Source organism: Natrix helvetica, assembly GCF_964273705.1.
Source record: "Natrix helvetica genome assembly, chromosome: 14".
In the NCBI taxonomy this organism is placed as follows: Eukaryota; Metazoa; Chordata; class Lepidosauria; order Squamata; family Natricidae; genus Natrix; species Natrix helvetica.
The window spans coordinates 2,216,143-2,237,155 of record NC_138564.1 but is presented as its reverse complement, the minus strand read 5'-3'; the positions used below and the strand labels follow the sequence as shown (position 1 = coordinate 2,237,155).

Sequence of the window (21,013 nt, the reverse complement as noted above, 5' to 3'; positions counted from 1 at the left end):
CCTCTCCTCATTTTTCCTTCCTTGCTTTCTTCCCATCTTCCCTTCTTTTTCTTTCCTCTTCCCCTTTCTCGTTTCCTGTCCCTTCTTGCATGCTCAAATGCAAAAGGGGAAACGTTTCTCGTGCATACCCCACTCACCCTGAGCTCCCTTTTTTTCTGACAGAGGCCAGTCCTTTGCGGTTTCCAGGCTGGCCCCGTGGGCCAGATCTAAGCACCCCCAAGGGCTGGATCCTGCCCGCGGGCCTTGAGTTTGACACCCCTGTTCTATACCATTCCAGACAAACCGCTGTCCAATTTCTTCTTGAAAACCTTCAGTGATGGAACTTGTGGCCGAGCAGGCTCAAGCATTTCCATTTGAATGATGAACCATGATATTATTCAGCCTCTGCGCTCTCGCTCTCTCTCTCTCTCACAACACACACACACACACATCCCTATCATCTATCTATTCGTATATAAACGTCGATGATGCCCTTGTCGCTGAGGTGGCTCTCCCCATAACCTTCCCACACCTGATGCTTCTCACAGTCTTTCCAGACATGTGGCACCATAACTCCCATTATTTCCCAGCCAGCCCGCTGTGGAAAGGCTCAGGAGGAGGGTGGGGGTTCGATGGTCTTCAGATGCAGCTCAACATGTCTGTGATTCTAAATTTATTCCTCCCCTTACAGCCTGCCACAAGATGTAGCATTAACTAACTGAAGTGGAGTCAGAGTTTGCCAAATATGCAAAAAAGCCACCTCGTAAGCCGGCCTGGAATAAAAGCCTTCCAAAGTAATAATTTCATCCTTTTATCTGTGGGAGCCTTAAATACAGATTGCAAACAATACTAGCTCTGTACACCGTGTCAAGGGCCCTGAAAAGTTCTAATTGATAATAAATAATTCAGTTTTTTTGCCTAGTCCCAAATTTGCTGAAATCTTGGGCGGTGATCCAAGCAAATGATTTAAAGAACCTTTTGGAATTGGAGGGAGAAAATTGGTCCAATAAAAATGACTGAACCTTCCTCCTCCTCCTCCTCCTCCTCTCCCCCATTTTACACCTGTTTTGATAAATCAGAGTCAAGCTCACCAAGTGATGGCAAATAGCTAATTCTTGGGGACCTGCTCCCTCTACTCCAGCCTGAATCTTACCTGTTAAGATTCACTTTCTAAAAGTGTATAGCTTCTATTTAAGCTGTATATGAAAATGGGATTGCTTAGCATTCATCAGACTTTTCGACTTCTAAAATGGAAAAATGATCTTTCACAAATAAGTAGAGTGCATTTTTTTTTCCTGGGCGGAGTTCTACTTGGCCCAACCTCCCTGCCAGGTGGCTGTGTTGAGCCGCAGAGCCAAACTCTACCTGCCACCAGGTGAGAGGGGTTGATCTGCTGCCCCATTAACCCCTCGACAGGTGAGATTTCTCTCATCCCGCCTCCCCCCCAAACCGCCTCTTTGTGAATCTAATCCTGAGCGGGTGAGTTAAAAAGCAGGATACAGTTGGCTTTGACTTCAGTTAGGGCTGGAATCTTTCAGCATTCTGAACTGATTTTAATGACACTTTCTTATCAATCTATTAATATACTTTTAAAAAGGTTGTTTTTGGTTAGGGAAAATTGCAGGATCAAAACCCCTTTTAAAAACGCAAATAGGGGGAAAATCCTTTCTAAGTTACTATCTGAGTTATCTGAAAACCAAACAGCACTACAGAACTAGTTTTTAAATTACCTGATTAATAGAGAGTGAGTGTGAAGGGGGTTAAGGAGAAGCAAGTCAAGGAGAAGCAGGTTCAATCCCATCAGTGTCCAATGTTCCCTGGGACTTTCACCCCAGCACAGGGTGTCAACCTAAAGAGGGGATCGACTTATTTTCCAAAGCGCCAGAATGCAAGACAAGAATCCATGGATGGAAACTAAGCAAGGAGAGAAGCAACCTAGAACTCAGGAGAAATGTCCTGACAGAACAGTTGAGTCAGTGGAACAGCTGGCCTCCAGAAGTTGTGGGTGCTCTTAGGAAGAAGAGATTGGACAACCATTTGTCTGAAATGGTAACAGAGCAGAGCGTTGGACTGGAAGACCTCCAAGGTCCCTTCCAATCTTCAGATTGCTGTGTGATACGTACCATGGGAGGAAGTCAGAAGAGAATCCTTGAAATCTGGAGGAAAAAGAGAAAAGAGAGAAGCTCTTTAAGGCAATTGATGCCCGTGATTACGGTTGTTTCAGCAAGACAATTCTTTCCATGAATTGTACGTGCCTGCGTGTGCTTTCCAAAAGTGTGAGTGTGCACAGTGCAACCAATACCCCCTGCCCCCCTCCTTGCATCCCACCACAGCCACCATTCTTTTGGGAGCATTTTGAGTGGTCAAATGAAGGCTTCCAAAACCTATCAGAGGCCGAAGAGAATCACAAATGAAGCAAGCTGGCCCTTTTGGGCCTTCGCCCCTCAGTAGAGAAGCCAGGTGTTCTCCCACCGCCTTCTCTTGCCTGCCTGGCTCGGACTGGAGCTGTGAGGAGGGGATGGAAGTGGGAGACAGGTAATCCAGCCGTGTCCCCATCTCAGGGGCAACCCCCCTCCCCCCTCTCTGCAGTTCGGACTAGCGCAGTTTAGCATTTGATGTGCTGCTGTAAGGGCGGGATAACGGAATCCAGGCCCCCCTCCCCTGGGCAAGACAGCTTGGGAGACCCAAATTCATACCTTCTGGAAAGATAGTAGAGAGCAGCATCTGTCTGGGAAGGGGAGGGAGAGCAAGAGCAGGAGCCTGGGACTGGCATGGGGATACCTGGGCATTGGGGGGGGTGTTCCCATCTCCTGCCCAGGCCCTTCAAATGGTCCCCCAATGAGATTTCTGCAGGTCAGGTTTGAAGCCCCTTGAAGCTTGTCCCTCGCTTCTTCAGGGGCCCCAAGCAGAGCCCGGATCCTCAACAACCTTGCATGAGCTTCTCCAACAACAAGGTCTCATGGAGTCACCATATATCAGGGGTGTCCAAACTTGGCAACTTTAAGACTTGTGGACTTCAACTCCCAGAATTCCCCAGCCAGCAGAGCTGGCTGGGGAATTCTGGGAGTTGAAGTCCACAAGTCTTAAAGTTGCCAAGTTTGGACACCCCTGCCATATATGAACTCCCCAACCTGCTTCTGACGAGCAAAATTAATGGGGAGGAAACTAGATTCACTGAACGACATGCAATTCACTTAACAACCGCAGTGATTTCTATGGGGAGTCCCAGTCACCCAGGATATCCAGGTTGTCCCAAGAGGCAACTGAACTTTTTAGTTTTCCTTGAAGAAGCTTCTTGGATGAGAAGTGAAACGTCTTCCAAGAAAAAGCAGAAAGTCCAGCTGCCTCTTGAAAAAAAAGCACCTTTGGGACAACTGTAGGGGGAGGGGAAAAGATCCTGAAATCGGCCACGGCTCACTTAACAACCAACTTGCTTAACGAGGGACATTCCGGTTCCAGTTGTAGTGGTTGAGGACTCCCTGTGGGTGAGAAAGACTTTGGGAGGCAGGAAGAAGAGCTGCAGTCCAAGCAAGGGTCAAACAAGAGACCTTGCAGCCCACAGAACAGTGGTGGGTTCTGGATCGGCATCCTCCACATGAATGTGTGCAGTGCGCGCATGCGTCTGACCCTCCAGCGACGCCTCCGTGACGCTCCAACTGCTCGCATGCGTGGAAGCACCAAAGAGTTTAAAGACAGGTAAGGACGATGGGCGGGCGGGTGGACCTTCCGGAGTACCGTACCAAAACGGTACCTGGTGCTCCGGGCAGGCACCAGTACGCCTGTACCGGGGCATACCACCTGCAACCCACCACTGCCACAGAAGCAGCCAGGAGGAGAAAGGAACCTCCCTAATTCCCAGGGGAGCAAAAGTGGGGGACAGGAGGGGAACATCCAGTCTTGCAGGGTTCCATTAGTGTAACCTTACATACTGGGTGTCAGAAATGAGGAGGGGATAGGCCGCCTGGGAAAGCCAAGGGAAATCATCAAAACCATAAAAAAGCAAAAGTTAAAATATTTCGGGCATGGGATGCGACACCTGGAAAAATACATCATCTTCCCCTTAATCCTCCAGGGAAAGATTGAAAGCAAAAGAGGTCCAGGCAGAAGAAGAACCTCATGGCTTCAAAATCTTAAGGGAGCAGTTTGGACAAAACTCAGCAGCACTTTTTCATGCGGCTGTTGATCAAAATAGGATCACCAACATGATCGCCAACGTCCGATGATGGATATGGAAGAAGAAGGAGAAGGAAGAGGAGGATGAGGATGAGGAGGAGGAGGAGGAGGAGGAAGAGGAAGAGGAAGAGGAGGAGGTGAAGAAGGAGAAGCTTACACACTGGATCTTGGCTAAAAGGCTGAGACACAGTTCATACATATTTTCTAATTTTTTCTTTCTTTCTTTCTTCTGTATCCAGGGCCAGGTTAGAATATTTTCCTAACTTGTTATGGGCCTTTTGGCCATAAATAAAACTGAGGGTGGCTGCAACTTTACAATAAAGATAGAATTAGATACTCCAGATTGTCCTTCTTGTCTGGGCTACCTGGCAGGGCTGGAGCAAGCCAGGAAGAAGGGAGGGCTGCCCGGTGCCTGCTGCTTCCGGAGGGCTGTTTGGGCTTCTACCTGGGGCCAGAAAGAGCTGACTCCCCCTTGCTTCTCCCCAATGCCAAGTTGGTGCCTGGACCCTCCCCTCCACCCCTCCCTTCCGCTGTCTCTCCCACCCTGGGCAAAGTGGCTCCGTCATAAATAGAAGAGGAAGGGGCAAGTAGAAGAGGGTGACCCTGGCTGGGATGCACGTGGTCCAACCATACTTCTTGGACAGGGGTGTCCAAACTTGGCAACTTTAAGACTTGTGGACTTCAACTCCCAGAATTCCCCAGCCAGCAGAGAGTTGTATTCTGAGAGTTGAAGTCCACAAGTCTTAAAGTTGCCAAGTTTGGACACCCCTGTTCTTGGAGGAGGACTGACGGACACACACACAGAGAGAGAGAGTTGAAAGAAGCACTAAACTGATGCACCAGCAAAATCAACCTGCTCAGAGGTCAACTCTGCTTGTTCTCATTTTCACCCAGGTAGGTCTGAGCTGCAGCCTCACAACAACCTTGCAAGGGAGACCGAGCCAAGTGCCTCCCCCAGACAGACAGACAGACAGACAGACACACACACACGCGGCCCCCTTGGCCGCCCCCACCCCTGCTTCGTCCCCTTGCTCTCGTCCTCTCCCGCTTGGCCCGCTTCGGTTCGAGTCGCAGCCCCGCAGCCCAAGGCAGCCGCGGATGAGTTTCCCTTAGACAAGCGGGGAAACCAACCTCCCCCCCCCGCGGTCTCCCCAATTCTCTCCTGCTGAAAGGCGGCACCTTCCCATTCAGGTGAGTATAAATAGCCCCCTTTCTCTGCCTCCGCGGCCCGGGCGGCTCCGAGGCCAGCTGCGCGCTGAGAGCGCCGCCCGGGCTGTAATTAAAAACTTTCCCCTTGAAAGGCTGTCGGGGGAAGAAAGGCGGAGGGAGGGGCGCTCGGACCCCACAATTACCGCTCTTGGCGGAGTTTGCAGGGCCGCGATGGGGGGGGGGGGAATCTGGAATCCCCACTCCCGAAACCGCGCCCCCCCCCTCACGGCCCGGACTCCGCGGTCCAGTCGGCATCGCTGGGCAGAGCCCCGCAGGCAGCGGCGGACGGGACCCCCCCCCAGCTGTTGCAGAGGGGCGGAGGTGGGCCACTCCCCCCCCCCCCCCGCGGTTGCTCGGTAGAAATAGAGGCAGGAGAGGAACGCGCCCTCCCCCCGGGCAGCCTGCTTCTCCTGCGCCTTCGGCCCCGCTTTGCAAACGGAGCGCCCAGCTGAGAGGACCCCCCCCCAGCCCCCTCCCCCCAACACGGGGGTCGCTCCGTGTCTGCGTTGCTTCTGGTGGCCGGAGCAACGCTTGGGGGTCCAAGGGACGGTGGGAAGGGGGGGAGGCTATGCCGCTTTCTCTTTCTTTCTCCCCTCCCCCCCCTTTTTTTTTTCCTTCTGGGAAGAGAATTTTCCACGTTTTTATTGAGTTATATAAAGTATTATAAAATGCAAAATAAGTAGAAAAGCAGTGGTGGGGGAGGGGAAAGGGGAGTGAGGAAGGTGAGGAAAAATTGGGGAGGGGGGGCGAAGGGAGAAGCATCGACTTCCCACTCTCTCTGTTTCAGTAGAAAAAGGCATGAACATCAAAGCACAACTCTTTGCTTTTCCATAACTGTATGAACAAGTCACCTCTATAAAGATCTATCGGTCTAATTCAGTGATGGCAAACCTTCTTGGCACAGTGTCGAAACTGGAACATGTGCACATGTGTGCAAGCTGCACCCCCAGAAACCCAAAGACCAGCTGGGTGGTGCACGCATGCTTGTTTTTGGGCCATTTTCAGGCTGTTTTTCAGCCAGGTTTTTGGCTGCTTTTCAGACCGTTTTCCAGCTGTTTTGTAGGCCCAGAGAACGGCCTGAAAAAGGCTCCCAAAACATCCTTAAAAGGCCCCAAAACAGCCTGGGAAATGGCCATTTTTGAGGCTGTTTTCAGGCCATAAAGACCAGCGCGCATGAAGAGCAGCTAGCAACGGTGCTTGTGCCCACAGAGAGGGCTCTGCATGCCACCTCTGGCACACGTGCCATAGGTTGCCATCACGGGTCTAATTGGTAAAAACCCAAAGTCGGAGTTTCATTCTTCTCCACATCAAGCACGAAGTTCAGAAGCCGTCTCCATGTGGAAAGTACTTATGGGGCCACTTTCTCTTTCTCCCCCCCCCCCGCCCTTTCCCCCTCCCCCCTTTTGGCATTTAAGAAAGAAATCTATTTTTGGCTGACCCAACAGTTCCCTGGCGTTTTGTGCCTGAAAATGTCAGGCAATATCACTATTGGTTTTCAGTAAGTCTGTCCAGGGAAATTGGTTCGGGGGGGGGGGGCTTTGATCACATGGTCTTCACTTTAACAGGTTAACAGAGTTGGAAGGGACCTTGAAGGTCATCTAGTCCAACCCTCCTACCCAAGCAGGAGACCCTACCTCATTTCTGACGGATTGCAGTCCAGTCTCTCCTTGAAAGCCTCCAAGGAAGAAGCTCCCACAGCTTCCGAAGGCAACTTCTGTTCCATGGGTGGATTGTTCTCACTGTTAGGAAATTCCTCCTTATTTCCAGGTTGAATCTCTCCTTGGTCAGTTTCCATCCATTCTTCCTTGATCATTACTTTCCTGCAGATGACATTCCGCCCTACTCATTTTTATGCTTATTGCCCCTTGTGGTCCCTGACGGTCTATTTTCAGAGGGGCCAACCTCCCACCTCCCCCAGTCTGTTACCTACTCAAGCCCTACAACATCCTTTCAGAGAGGACTAGTAACTGCCAGAGGGATCTTGGAAGTGCAGACATGGGCATGGCCTTTTGGGTTCCTTCTCTCCAGACAACCTGTCCCCAGAGCTAACTTCACAGAATAGGCAAATCCCTAAAACCCAGAAAAGAAATACAGTTGCTGTTTCACCTTAATCCAGGGGTGTTGAAACTTGGGAACTTTAAGACTTGTGGACTTCAACTCCCAGAATTCCCCAGCCAGCATATGGCTTATGTCCAGTTGATGCCCTTTAGATAGATCAAAGGTCAGCTACCATATCCCAAAGGTGCTTTTTCAGGAGGCAACTGGACTTTCTAGTTTTTCTTTGAAGACGTTTCGCTTCTCATCCAAGAAGCTTCTTCAGCTCTGACTGGATGGTGGGGAACAGATTATAAATCCTTCCATTCCCCACCATCCAGTCAGAGCTGAAGAAGCTTCTTGGATGAGAAGCGAAACGTCTTCAAAGAAAAACCAGAAAGTCCAGTTGCTTCTTGAAAAAAAAGCACCTTTGGGACAACCATGGCCTGGGTGAGCGAAAGTCTCCATAGATCGGAGGTCCCCAAACTTGGCAAATTTTAAGACTTGTGGACTTCAACTCCCAGAATTCCCCAGCCAGCATGAGTGCGCGCTTGCATTTTTGGCACCCAACAACAAAAAGGTTCGCCATTACTGGTTTACCATGTTGGATTCACAAGACTCCAGAAATTTAACTACTATCTAACCCATGTAGCTGTGCGTTGTGTAAGCCCAGCTAAAACATCAACAGAGTTTAGTTGAAATGGGGCAGAAGCAGAAAGAGTCATGTGAATCGCTGAACCCCAAACCACCAACCCCAGTTTATCCTGAGTGCTGTGTGGAGGCTAAGTTTCTAGTTCAGCATGTTGCGTAACTCAAAAATTAATTCGGTGAACCGCGGCTGACTTAACCAGCAGCAACCCTAACAGGTGCGGCAGGCAACTCCTGAGTGATGAGAATTCGTCTTCTATTCCGGGGTCAACGTTGTCGCAGTGAATTTCCCCATTAGGTTACTCCATCAGAATTAATTGTCAGACTATTGTCAGGAGATATTTACTGCAGGCTTCCTGCCGTCAGAGTGTTCTTCTCCATTAATCAATTTTAAAACATACCGCCTGAGTAAATCAGGACCTAAATTAATAGAAAATATCCAGCAATAGAAAACCGTGCAAAGGAGGAAGAGTGAAGTTGCTGAGAGAGTCACGCAGACAGGGACCTTTGGGGAGGTGGATGGACTGTGAGGAAACACACACACAATATACGCGCGCGCACATTCTGCTGGACTCCAACTGTGAAAGTGATCTTGGAGTCCTAGTAGACAATCACTTAAAGATAAGCCAGCAATGTGCTGCAACTGTCAAAAAAGCCAATGCAATCCTAGGCTGCATTAATAGAGGGATAAATCAAGATGAAATTCTAGTTGCCTAAGGCCTTGGGAAGGCCACACTTGGAATACGGCATCCAGTTTTGGTCGCCAGGATGTAAAAAAGATGTTGAGACTCTAGAAAGCATGCAAAGAAGAGCAAGAAAGATAATTAGGGGACTGGAGACTAAAACATATGAAGAACGGTTGCAGGAACTAGGTATGTCTAGCTTAATGAAAACAAGGACTAGGGAAGACGTGATAGCAGTCTTCCAATAACTCAGGGGTTGCCACAAAGAAGGAGTCAAATTATTCTCCAAAGCACCTGAGGGCAGGACAAGAAGCAATGGATGGAAGGTAAACAAGGAGAGAAGCAACCTGGAACTAAGGAGCATCCAAAACTTCTAAAGTATTATTGATTGATTGTTCTCACTGTAAGGAAATCTTTACGGGTTGTGGATCCATTTGCCATTTGTTGGAGTTGGTGTTAGGGCTCCTGCTTGGACAGAGGGTTGGACTAGATGACCTACAAGGTCCCTTCCGACTCTGTTAATCTAATTTAATCTTCTTGAAAGCTTCCAGTGCCGAAGCACACACAACTTCTGAAGGAAGCTATTTCATTGGTTGATTGTTCTCACTGTCAGAAAATTCCTCCTCATTTCCAGGTTGAATCTCTCCTTGGTCAGTTTCCATCCATTCTTCCTTGTCTGGCCTTCGGGTGCTTTGGAAAATAGCTTGACCCCTTCCTCTCTGGGGCAGCCCCTTAAATATTGGAAGACTTCTATCCTGTCTCCCCTGGTCCTTCTCTTCACTAGACTAGCCATTCCCAGTTCCTGCAACCGTTCATCGTATGTTTTGGCCTCCTCATCCTGGTTGCTCTTCTCTGCACTCTTTCTAGAGTCTTAACATCTTTTTTATAGTGTGGTGACCAAAACTGCATGCAGTACTCTAGGTGTGGCCTTACTAAGGCTTTATGGAGTGGTATTAGTACCTCCTGGTTGCAATTTAGGATTGCATTGGCTTTTTTGATTGCTGCTGCACTCTGCTGGCTCCTATTTAGCTGGTTGTCCACTAAGACTCCAAGATCCCTCTCAGAGTCACTGCTATGAAGCCTGGTTTCACCCAGTCTATATTTACCCTTTTGGCTTTTCTTGCCTAAGTGTAGGACTCTAGTTTTCCCTGCATTGAATTTCATTTTGTTAGACATGGCCCAGGGTTCAAGTCTGCAGCTGCCTCCTTGGACCTTGTGTCTAGACTGCAACAGGGCCTTCTTGGAGGTGTCTCCCAATGAAATCACAGCAGACCCAGCTGGAGAAGCTGGAGAGCAGCCCCAAACCGTCTCAGGGTTGTACCTCGTCTTTTCCCCTCCCTCCAACCTGCTTCTCAAATGGTCTATTTCTAGAAGAAGAGGAGGGGGCACTTCCAGGTGAAGAACCAGAGCTCCTTCGGATTTCCTAGAGAAGCAGCTGTGGAAAGACTGGCTATTTGGCTGAGACCTAGAGGAAGTCATCACTCCAAAGCGAAAGGAATTAAAGCAAACAGACCAGGATGGCGAACCAGAATTACAGATTGGAAGAGACTGGAGGAAAGCAGTGGTGGGCTTCTAAGCAGCTAGACAACAGGGATCCAGTCAGCTTAAGAGGATCTGATTGCTTTAATTTAGCTTTTTAGTTTAGTTACTTGGCTTAGCCCTCTACCAATCTCCTTGTTCCTTTACAAGTGGGAATTTCTAGTCTAAAATAAATTGTTCAAGGTGCTAAAACTCATTATTTGTCCATCGAAAGGATTATGAAGAGCTTCAAGCAGCTTTCTCAACAGCAAGAAACGACTTCAGCTGTTAAAGTGGAAGCACTTTATTATAAAAATAATACATTCCTATGGGCTTCGAAGCAGACTGCACTGGCTGGCTGCATTAACTGCCATACAAGAGCTCTTTTCCAGTTGAAGGGAATAAAACGGGATATAAAAAAATTAAATTATGCCCAGCACGAAGCTTATAACTATCATATTAGCCCAAGCTGGAAGAGAGGCTGCAGCAGACTGCCAGCAAAGAGCTCTCAGGGTTAGGAATGAAGAGCGCGGCTGGCTGGAGGTGGAGAAAGGGCTGGGCTGGGAAGCCCCCGTGCGGCCCAGCCTCCCTCTCAGGGGGTCCCCTGGGGAAAAGGTGAAGCAAAGTCTCATTGTCTGTAACCACTGGAGAAAAGATGGCGCCGCCTCTAATACAGAAAGCAAGTACAGTAAGGGAGGAGGATGCTGTTTTGGCAAACTGGGGAGGGAAGTTGTGCTGTCCTTGGAGGGACCCCATTAATCTCCAAAGTTACCTGGATGGTCCCGAACAAAAAACGCTCTGCCCCTCCCCACCCCCAGTGCATCCTGATGCTTTCCCCCCATCCCCACCCCAGACAGGGGAAAGAATCTGTGGGGCTGCAGTCCAAGGTTCAGGTGGAAAGCTCCAGATCATGAATTCTTTTTTTCCCTTTCTTTTCTTTCTTTCCCTTCTTCTTCTCCTTCTTCTTCTTCTTCTTCTTCTTCTTCTTCTTCTTCTTCTTCTTCTTCTTCTTCTTCTTCTTCTTCTTCTTCTTCTTCTCTTTCTTTCCTTTCCCTTTTTCTTTCTTTCTTTCTTTTTCTTTCTTTTCTTCCTTTCTTTTTCTTTGGCTCTCTCTCTCTCTCTCCCTCCCCCTCTCTCCCTCTCTCTTTCTCTCTCTTTTGAGGTTCCCATTACTTCTTTAATTAGTAGACCATTCCCAGGAGCCCAAGAGCCACAGTGAGCTTTTGAGGCTCACCAAGGTTCACTTCCAAGCTGTGGGTGTGGTTTTTAAGAGGGAGATTCTGGAGGTTTAATGTTGAAATTGGTACCTTAAAAACCTGCAACCTGCAAGGGGAGCTTTGTGTGGGGAACTGGGACAGTTTATGATGGGATTCGCCTGGGAAAGCATCATGGAAGGCAGTGAGCATTTGGTGGATTGAATATGCTGGAGATATTTTATAGGAGGACACCCAAACTTAGTGAGTGGCTCGCAGCAAGGACTTCAAGCACCGTTACAGAAGAGCTTCCCTGCATTTGAGGAGAACAACAGAATAACAGAGCTGGAAGGGACCTTGGAGATCTTCTAGTCCAACCTTCTACTCGAGCAGAAGACCCAATCGGGCAAATGATTGTCCAATCTCTTCTTGAAAGCCTCCAGTGATGAAGCTCCCACAATTTCCAAAGGCAATAGACTGGACTGCCATTTGTCAGAAATGGTGTAGGTCTCCTGCTTCCGTGTGTGTGTGTGTGTGTGTGTGTGTGTGTTGGACTCTGTTAATCTGTTAAATTTGTTAGATATTCCCCAGCCTGCTGCTCCAATTTCTACTTGAAAGGAATCCTCTCAAAAGCAGCCCAAGAAATCCAAAACCAAAAACTTGTGTGGGATTAAGTGCATGAGAGGTGTCTCTGTGTGTTAAGCTATTTGTGTGTGTGCGTGTTGCAAGTATGCTGTGGACATGAGGAATATGATTTATCTGTAAATGCATATTATTATGGCTACAGTTTTAAATCTACACATGTCATTGCAGAGATATATTTAGGTGCCTTCATTCTGTTAACAAGAGTTTTTTAAGCCATGTAGACTGGGAGGCCAGAGGGGGCAGCAATCAGGCAGAGGAAAACAGGCGAGCTCTCTGCTGCCATCTATTGGTTAGTGGGCGCTCTTGCCAACTGTAACAGAATGAGGGAATGACCTTGGGGAAAGGGGGAAGAAATGCTGCCTAGGAAGGACACAATCAGAGGAGAGGAGCAATCAGTAGAAAGGGGGAGGGGGGAGTTTGTATCTTCAGACTTGCAAGATTCTGTTAATGTAGCCGAACAATCAAGTGGAATTAGTGCTTCTGGTTGTGTCCCTACTTTACTTGGGTGGACATCAATCTTGCTAGTCTAATAGTCCAAACTTCCTGCTGCCACTTTTGACTGACCATGTTTCTTCCTCTGACCATTAAGTGACTGGCGGGGGGGGGGGGGGCTGCCTTTCTTCTCTGATTGTTTCTTAGGCAGCATCTGTCACCCAAAGTCATCCACAGAGTCCATGACACCAACCCAACTCCTGCATTGGGGCTGCTGCTCTTAAGTGCATAGTACCAAGCAAGGTGTGGGGGAGGCAGGGGGACAAAGATGAATTCAAAATTCCCACAGTCCAAAACCTCTGACAGGCTGGGATTGTGCCAAGGGTTTACCCAGGGTACATTAAACCATGGATCAATTAATGGAGCCACGGTCTGAACCATAGGCCAACCCAACGGGCCTGAGATATTATTGTGACTCAGTGGGTCATCTGAGGGCAGCCGCTGAATGGCAGTTTGGCCAATTGTTGTCTCTCAGCCAAAGTTAACTCAAGAAGATAAAGATGTGATTGAATGTCGACCCAACCATGTTGTTTGAGAATAAGAGTACAAAAGTACAAAATCAGCCACACGTTTTCAAAAGTACACATTTGCAAAAGTACAAAATCAGCCACACATTTTCATCTGTTCCAGAAACTTGAAACCCACAATGTGGTGAATTGCCAAAGCCCAAAGCTTTACTGGATCGTCACCATTTCATCAGGTTTTCTTGGAGCTTGCAGACATTTTCCTTGCCCCAGGAGTGAGCAAGCAGACATAAGTGAACAAGCAATACTGTGAGGAAGAGGAGGAGGAGGAGGAGGAGACAATCCTGCAAATGGATGGATGCTCCTGGGAGCTCCTGCAACACAGCCAGCGGGTGCTTCCGGGATAGGAGAAATGGCAGCCTTGAAAATTCTTGCTCGCCTCACTCTCCCAGAGCAACTTACAAACGGATGACAACTAAGTAATCTTGGTACTGGGATGTGCAGTTTTAGAAGACCCCGCACAAAAGGACCAGGAGAAGGAAGGGGGAAATAGGTGAGTCCTGTTTTTTGGTTCTCCTAAGAACAAGTGATGGCAGAGACAGCGAGCGGTTTGCTCCCACCAGGCTGCTGATTCAGAGGGCATGGAGAAGAGACAGCCGGAGCAAGCAAGATGGCAAACCTTTAGCAAAGTGGTGCCAAGTAATTCAAGACCTCATGAATAATCTCATCAATGAAAGGTGCCATTCAGGTGTGCAAAGTTAACCCACCTCTTTGGCTGCCCAGAACAATTTCTTCCTTGTTGCTTACTGTCAGTGGTGGCACTTTTCAGAAACAGATGAGATATAAAAATCCCTCCACCTGTTTCCTCTGTCTGGGATCGCATCTCTTCGTTGTTTCCAGGGGTGACCGTGGGATTGGGTGAAAAAACAAAAAATCAACCTGGCAGTGCAATTTTCCTTCTTTAGCTTTGAATTACCGAAAAGTTGGTAGAGCCGTTTATCTGGAGTTGCTATTCAGGCACTCTTCAACTTACAACCTTTCATGGTAAGATTGACCGAGTTACAACAGAGACTTTTACAAAAAGTCATTTATGACCATTTATCACATAACCATTGCAGCATCCTCATTATTATGCAATTAAAATTCAGACGCTCGGCAACTGACTCATATTTATGACGGTTGCAATGTCCCAGGACCGTGTGATTCCCTTTTGTGACTTTCTGACAAGCGAAATCTAACGGGGAAGTCAGATTCACTTAACAAACGGGTTACCACAGCCGTTAAATGAATCCCTGCAGTTTTTACTAACCTAACAACTGCAGTGATTCACTTAACATCTGTGGTAAGAGAGGTTGTAAAACGGGGCAAATCTCACTCAACAACTGACTTGCTTATCAATGGAAATGTTACACTCAATTGTGGTTGTAAGTCGAGTTCTAACTATTGAATGAAGCCAGACTGGAGTGACCAAATTGTTATTTAACTGAATTGTTAGCATTTATATTCCTTCGATACCAGAAAGGGTAAGAAGGAGAAGGAGAAGGAGAGGAAGAAGAGGAAGGAGAAGAAGAAAAAGAAGGAGGAGGAGGAGGAGGAGGAGGAGGAGGAGGAGGAGGAGGAGGAAGAAGAATAGGAGGAGGAGGAAGAGGAGGAGGAGGAGGAAGGAGAAGGAGAAGAAGAAGAAGAAGAAGAAGAAGAAGAAGAAGAAGAAGAAGAAGAAGAAGAAGAAGAAGAAGAAGAAGAAGAAGAAGAAGAAGAAGAAGAAGAAGAAGAAGAAGAAGAAGAAGAAGAAGAAAAGAGGTAGTAGTAGTTGTAGAAACTGTTGAACTCCAAGTGACTCTGGCTGGTTTACAAATGGTAAAAAATATTTCCAAAACAAAATTAAAACTAACCTTCCTCCTCCCCACAATACAAGAAGGAACAAAATGGCAGAGTTAAGAAAACTCAGAACAAATGGCAGCTTCAATCACACCCTGAAGAGGAGTTGCACCACACACTGGTTGCAGAGTAAAGGGCAACTTCTAAACCAGCGTCTGTCCTTCAACCTTGGCAGGTTTAAGACAGGTAGACTTCAACTCCCAGAATTCTATGCTGGCTGTGAATTCTGGGAGTTGAAGTCCACATGTCTTAAAGTTGCCAAGGTAAATATCAGTGGTAAAAACCAGTATGGATAAAGGAATCTGAGGGACAAATGCTAAAAAATGAAGAGAGATTCCTGAATCTTGGCAAGCTCTAAATTCTTCTCGCCCTTTACTGACGTTTGAACCAGCAAAGTTGACCAACCAATGTATCCATCTTCTTTTCCCTTTCTTGTTGCCCTTCCACTTTCGCCTTTGGAACTGGGCACGTTTCTAGGCCGCTGAACCAATTTCCTAGAAGGACATTGGCAGGCTGGCAGAGGGAAACCAAGCAGGGCATCATGGCAAGCTTGTAAGGAGCCGTTTCATAGACACCCCCCAACTTCATTTGGGGTGTGTGTGTGTGCCGTTTCCTGGAGGAAGCAGGAGATGCCCAAGGCCACAGTGCCACAACTGTGGTGTTTTCTCACTTTACAGATCTGGGTTTCTTTTTAAGGAAAAATCAAACAAACATGCCAATTTCCTAGGGGGTTGTTGTTGTTACTTGTTCCTGGATAGTTTAGTCTAGAGGGTTTTTTTTCCCTGCCAAAAAAGGGATTTTTTTTAAAGCATAAGGAGATAGGTAAAAGAAACAATTGGAAAATATTATCATTGTGCAGAAAAACTGTTCCTTGCAAAAATGAGATGGGCTCTTTCATCTCTCTCCCTCCCTCGCTCCCCCCTCTCTTTCTCTCTCTCTTTCTCACACACACATCAACCTCTCTCTCTCTCTCTCTCTCTCTCTCTCTCTCTCTCTCTCTCTCTCACACACACACACACACACACACACACACACACACACATATCTCCTGAGGGTATGAATTAAAGTTACCCTCATGGAGATATTTCATGGGAAATCCAAACCAGCCTCAGAGGAAGTGGGGAAGAAGGAAATATAACTTTCCTTCTCCGTGACAAGGTTCCACCCTGTGATCTTCATCCTCCTCAGCAATCTACAGTCTACAAAATATTGCCTTTGGCTGCAAATGTGTCCCTTTTGTGCTCAGGAGGCCTCTTATTCTCTCCCCTTTTCCGCCACAGTCCTTCCCTTCCCGTTCCCGTTCCTATTCCCAATCCATTCCATTCTTTTATTCTATTCTATTCCATTCCTTCAAACCACAGCATTTTGGGAAGAGGTTTCAAACAATCCAACTTTCCCCAGAATAGTAGTCTGTGATTCCTTTAGTGGGTCTCTTGGCAGGAGGGGCCTGGGACTGTCCCATCACAGCCCCATCAACCATGCCAGATTTCTTTTACTCTGGGCAGGAAAAAAGGGGGATTTCAAAGTAACCAGGATAGAATTAACATCAACATTTTCTACCTTTGTCCTTCTTCGCTTAGAGGTCAGTGTGAAAGGTAAGTTGCCACAATGGCCACAACAATGGCCGATGCAGGACTATTGTTCATCCTATGGCTGGGGAGAAGGAAGTTTCTTTTTTCTAGCTCTCTACTCCTACCTCTTCTGAAGATTCCCCGAAGATGTTTCCAACATTTTCTATAATTTTGGGATATTTGAATCCATCCCTGACGGCAGCAGCTGTGTTCCACCAACTTTTGTGGACCACTGCTAAGCCCAAAGTCTAAAGATCTTGTGTTCTTCAAAGTATCGGCCAAAGGTCTCCAGGCCAAATCTGCCAAAGGACAGCCTGGCACAAGGGTGCCCTCTTGTGTGTCTCTGTCAGGTGTCACAGGCTGCCTTCTCAACTCATAAAGAGGTTGGGCCACACCCTGAAAAACTTTCCCATGAGCTTTGAAACTGGTGGGGGGAAGTGTCCCAGGCCACAACTTTCCACCTCCTTCCATTTTCTCCTCCAGAAAGTCCTCCTGAGGTCCAAGGTGCCTCCTTCATTGCCCTACAACAGGGGTGTCAAACTCAAGGCCCATAGACCAGATCTGGTCCATGGGGTGCTTAGATCTGGCCCCCGGGCCGACCTGGAAACAGTGAAGAGCCAATCTGCGCAGCCCACCTGAGCTCCATTTTCAATGGCAGAGGGTTGCAGGAGGCCATCAGAGCTGAAAACAGATCTTGCAAGGGTCTTCAACTCCCAGCATTCCCCAGCCAGCTATGCTGTTTTGGCCACCACACTATAAAAAAGATGCTGAGACTCTAGAAAGAGTGCAGAGAAGAGCAACCAGGGTGATTAGGATGACTCAGCCTTTCATCCTTCCAAGGTGGGTAAAATGAGGGCCCAGATTATTGGGAGAAAGAAGCTGACTCTGTAAACCGTTTAGAGAGGGCTGTAAAACACTCTGAAGCAGTATAGAAGTCTTAAGTGCTATTGCTATTAGAGGACTGGAGGCTAAAACATGAAGAACGGTTGCAGGAACTGGGCCTGGCTAGTCTAGTGAAGAGAAGGACCAGGGGAGACATGACAGCAGGCTTCCAATATTTGAGGGGCTTCCACAGAGAGGAAGGGGTCAAGCTTTTTACAAGGCACCCAAAGGCCAGACAAGGAATCATGGATGGAAACTGGAGACGTTCAACCTGGAAATAAGGGAACATTTTCTGACAGTGAGAATATCCAAGCAATGGAACAGACGTTGCCTTCGGAGGTTATGGGAGCTTAATCACTGGAGGCTTTCAAGGGAAGATTGGACTGCCATTTGTTGGGGATGGTGTAGGGTCTCCTGCTTGGGTGGGGGGTTGGACTAGATGACCTACAAGGTCCCTTCCAACTCTGTTAACCTATTAAGCTGACTGGGGAAGGCTGAAAGTTGAGGTCCGTACATCTTAAAGTTGCCAAGGTTGAGAAATACTTCTCTAGAACTTATCAGTCCTTCGTCCAGGAGAAAATCAGCAAAATCACCTCAGAGTAAGTCTCTCCAAAACAGCCTCTTCGCTTCCTCACACTCATCCAGGTCTCCATTATCTGCTTCTCTGGGACAAGCTTGACACCATCTCCCGTTCAGGCTTCTTGATGTGACTCTGTTGTGTTTCAAGGCAGATTGGCAAACTTGTTTACGACATTCATTTCTCCAGCTAAATGAGGCCAATGAAGGGAAGGAAACAACTGAGAAGTGGGAGGACAGTTACTCTTCAATTGTTAGGTCAAGGTTTGGTGTCATCTCTCCTGAGAACAATTTCCTGGGCTTAACTAAGCATTCTAACCTTTAAGGCAAATATCCAAGCAGGCCGGGACTAAGGAGGTCCTAAACAGAGTGAATGATAAAGGTGTATTATCTACAGAGGGAGTTCTGGCAAGAATCTGAAATTTAAGTCTATAAAAAAAATATCAAGAGTGGGAAGGGACCTTGGAGGTCCACTAGTCCAACTCCCTGCTCAAGGTTGTCTGGTATAGCCTTGAAAACATCCAGTGATGGAGTACCCGTGACTTCTGAAGGAAACTTTTGTTGGTGGATTGTTCTCACTGCCAGGAAGTTCCAACATGATGTAAGGACTACTGCACCATCCAGCCTCTGCCTCCTGCACCCATTCTGGGTAGCTGATTTTGATGTTCTAGTAAAAAGAAAAGCAGCAAACAGGATAGGTTAGAGAGCGTCTCGATTATTCTAGAAAGACCAGGAAGATTCCAGCTCAGAGAGTGTTGGGTCAATTCCAGGCTTCGTAAGGTCAGGCCGGTGGGCTTCCCAAGAGTAAAGGGGGCTTTGGAATGTCACTTTGATCTTCCTTTGTTTCACTCCCTGCTGAAAAAGACCCCAGCAACCAGAAGGAGTGCGCACACACCCACTTATCCACCATGGGTGGTGTTCCCTTTGAAAAGGGAGCAGGGCAAAGCAAAGAGCTCAGCCTGAATTGCTCCTGAAGTGGCCAGCCAAAGATCCCCCCTCCTGCTCCCCCCTCTCCCCCCCGGGCCTCTCCCCCTCCTCTCCGGAGACCCAGTTCCCAGGATCTTCCAATAAAGATTTGCATAAGACGCCTGTCCTTTAGAGAGGGACAATGGCATTCCAGCCTCCCTCCCCCTCCCTGGCAAAGGCCCGGAGTGGCTTGTCAAAAGAAGGGGAGGGGCGGGCGGGGAGAGGACACAATGAGGTGGAAGACATGCAAGAGTTTCCAAGAGGGGAGAAGGGGAGGGGGGAGGGAGAGGCGACCCTTCGGCCATGGCTGGTTGTCCCCCTTGCTCTGCCTGGTTCGGCAGCAATGCAGATTAATGGCTGCGAACGGACCCTCGAGTTTCTTCTTCTTCTTCTTTCTTCTTCTTCGGTCAGCATTGAAAGCAGCAGCGTGGGAGGCAGGCCTCTCCCACGGGGGCTTCTCACACTGCCCTCACCTCTAGTCAAAAGAGTTTGCCCGATTTGGTCCTGGCTTTGTAAATCTGCCCAAGTGGAGACAAAAGGAAAGGCAAAGATGCAGGGTGATTTCATCGCAAATTAGAGCAGCCTCTTCTGTGAGTTGCAAAGCACATTCCAGATCTATTTCAGCACCAAAGCAGAGGGAAATAATAGAGCATAGAATTATAGGGCTGGAAGGGACCTCGGAGGTCTTCTAGTCCAACTCCCAGCTCAAAGCAGAAACCTTAGAGCATCCTGGGCAAATGGCTGTCCAGTATTTTCTTGAAACTCTCCAGTGATGGAGCAAGTCAGGGAAAGATACCGTTCTATTGATTCATTGTTCTCACTCTCTCTCTCTCTCCCCCAGGTATCTCTTCCAAGGTCCATAAAGATACAAATCAATCAGAGAACAGCTGGAAGGGACTTCCAGCCCCCTGCTCAAGCAAGAGACCCTATACCATTTCAGACAGGTGGCTACATCCAGTCTCTTCTTAAAAATGTCCTGTGATGAAGCACCCACAACTTCTGAAGGCAACTTCCGTCCCACTGGTTAATTGTCCTCACTGTTAGGAAGTTTTTCTTTAGTTCTGGGTTGCTTCTTTTCTTGATTAGTTTCTACCCATTTTCCCCTGCCTTCTGGTGCTTTGGAAAATAAGTTGACACCCCCCCTTCTTTGGGGCAGCCCCTCAAATACCGGAATACTGCTATCGTGCCCCATCAGTCCTTCTTTTCTCGAGACTAGCCAAACCCAATTCCTGCAGCCATTCTTTTTTGAAATATATTTTTATTATTTTTACATTTAAAACAATGCAGAGTCGAAGTGACCATACATTCACATTATACACAATTAGTCTCAACCATTACCATATTTTTCGCCCTATAAGACGCTCCGGAATATAAGACACACCCAATTTTAAAGGAGGAAAATCTAGAAAAAAAAGATTCTGAACCAAATACTGTAGTAAAATATTTTATATCAACTATATAAAGTTAACAGCAGTTTAAGAACAATTTTATGTCAACCATGTAACATATTAAGAACTATCTTTACTCTCATTAACAGTCAGTAAAGTCAGTAAACAGTGAAAGTAACAAAAATAAGGCTGTAATGTTTTTATTCGAACCCCAAGAATTCCTCTTCTTCGCTGCTATCAGAAATGAGGAAGGACAGATCCACGCAGTCATTGTCATCACTTTCTTCCTCACTGGTGTTTGCCTGCCCCATTTTTAGATGACCCAGGTGGCTACATTCGGCATATAAGACGCACCCAGATTTTCACCCTCTTTTTTGGAGTAAAAAAGTGCGTCTTATAGGGCAAAAAATACGGTAACTATTAGCCTACTTAGTGCATTATCTATCCTTCTGTCCAATCACAATATATACAGTTTGTTCCAGTCTTGTCACCTTGTCTTATACCAAGCATAAAATCTGTTCCAGACTTCAAAATATTCTGATTCCCCTTTATTTTTAAGTTCAAGCGTGAGCCTATCTGCTTCTACACAGGCCAACTTACTTTACTTTACTTTTTACTTTTATTTGGACTTTTATACCGCCCCCTCTCCCCAAAGGGACTCGGAGCGGTGTACAGTCAGATAAAACACATAAATAAATAGAAAATACAAACATA

At 47.4% G+C, this 21,013-nt stretch overlaps 1 long non-coding RNA gene across 1 annotated transcript; it reads left to right on the top strand.

Moving 5' to 3' along the window:
- The first annotated feature begins 5,234 nt into the window (after positions 1-5,234).
- Positions 5,235-20,242, top strand: LOC309399286. Its single transcript, XR_014176496.1, has 3 exons — positions 5,235-5,343; positions 13,205-13,591; positions 19,753-20,242. It is a non-coding gene; the product is annotated as an uncharacterized lncRNA (long non-coding RNA).
- The last annotated feature ends 771 nt before the right edge of the window (positions 20,243-21,013 follow it).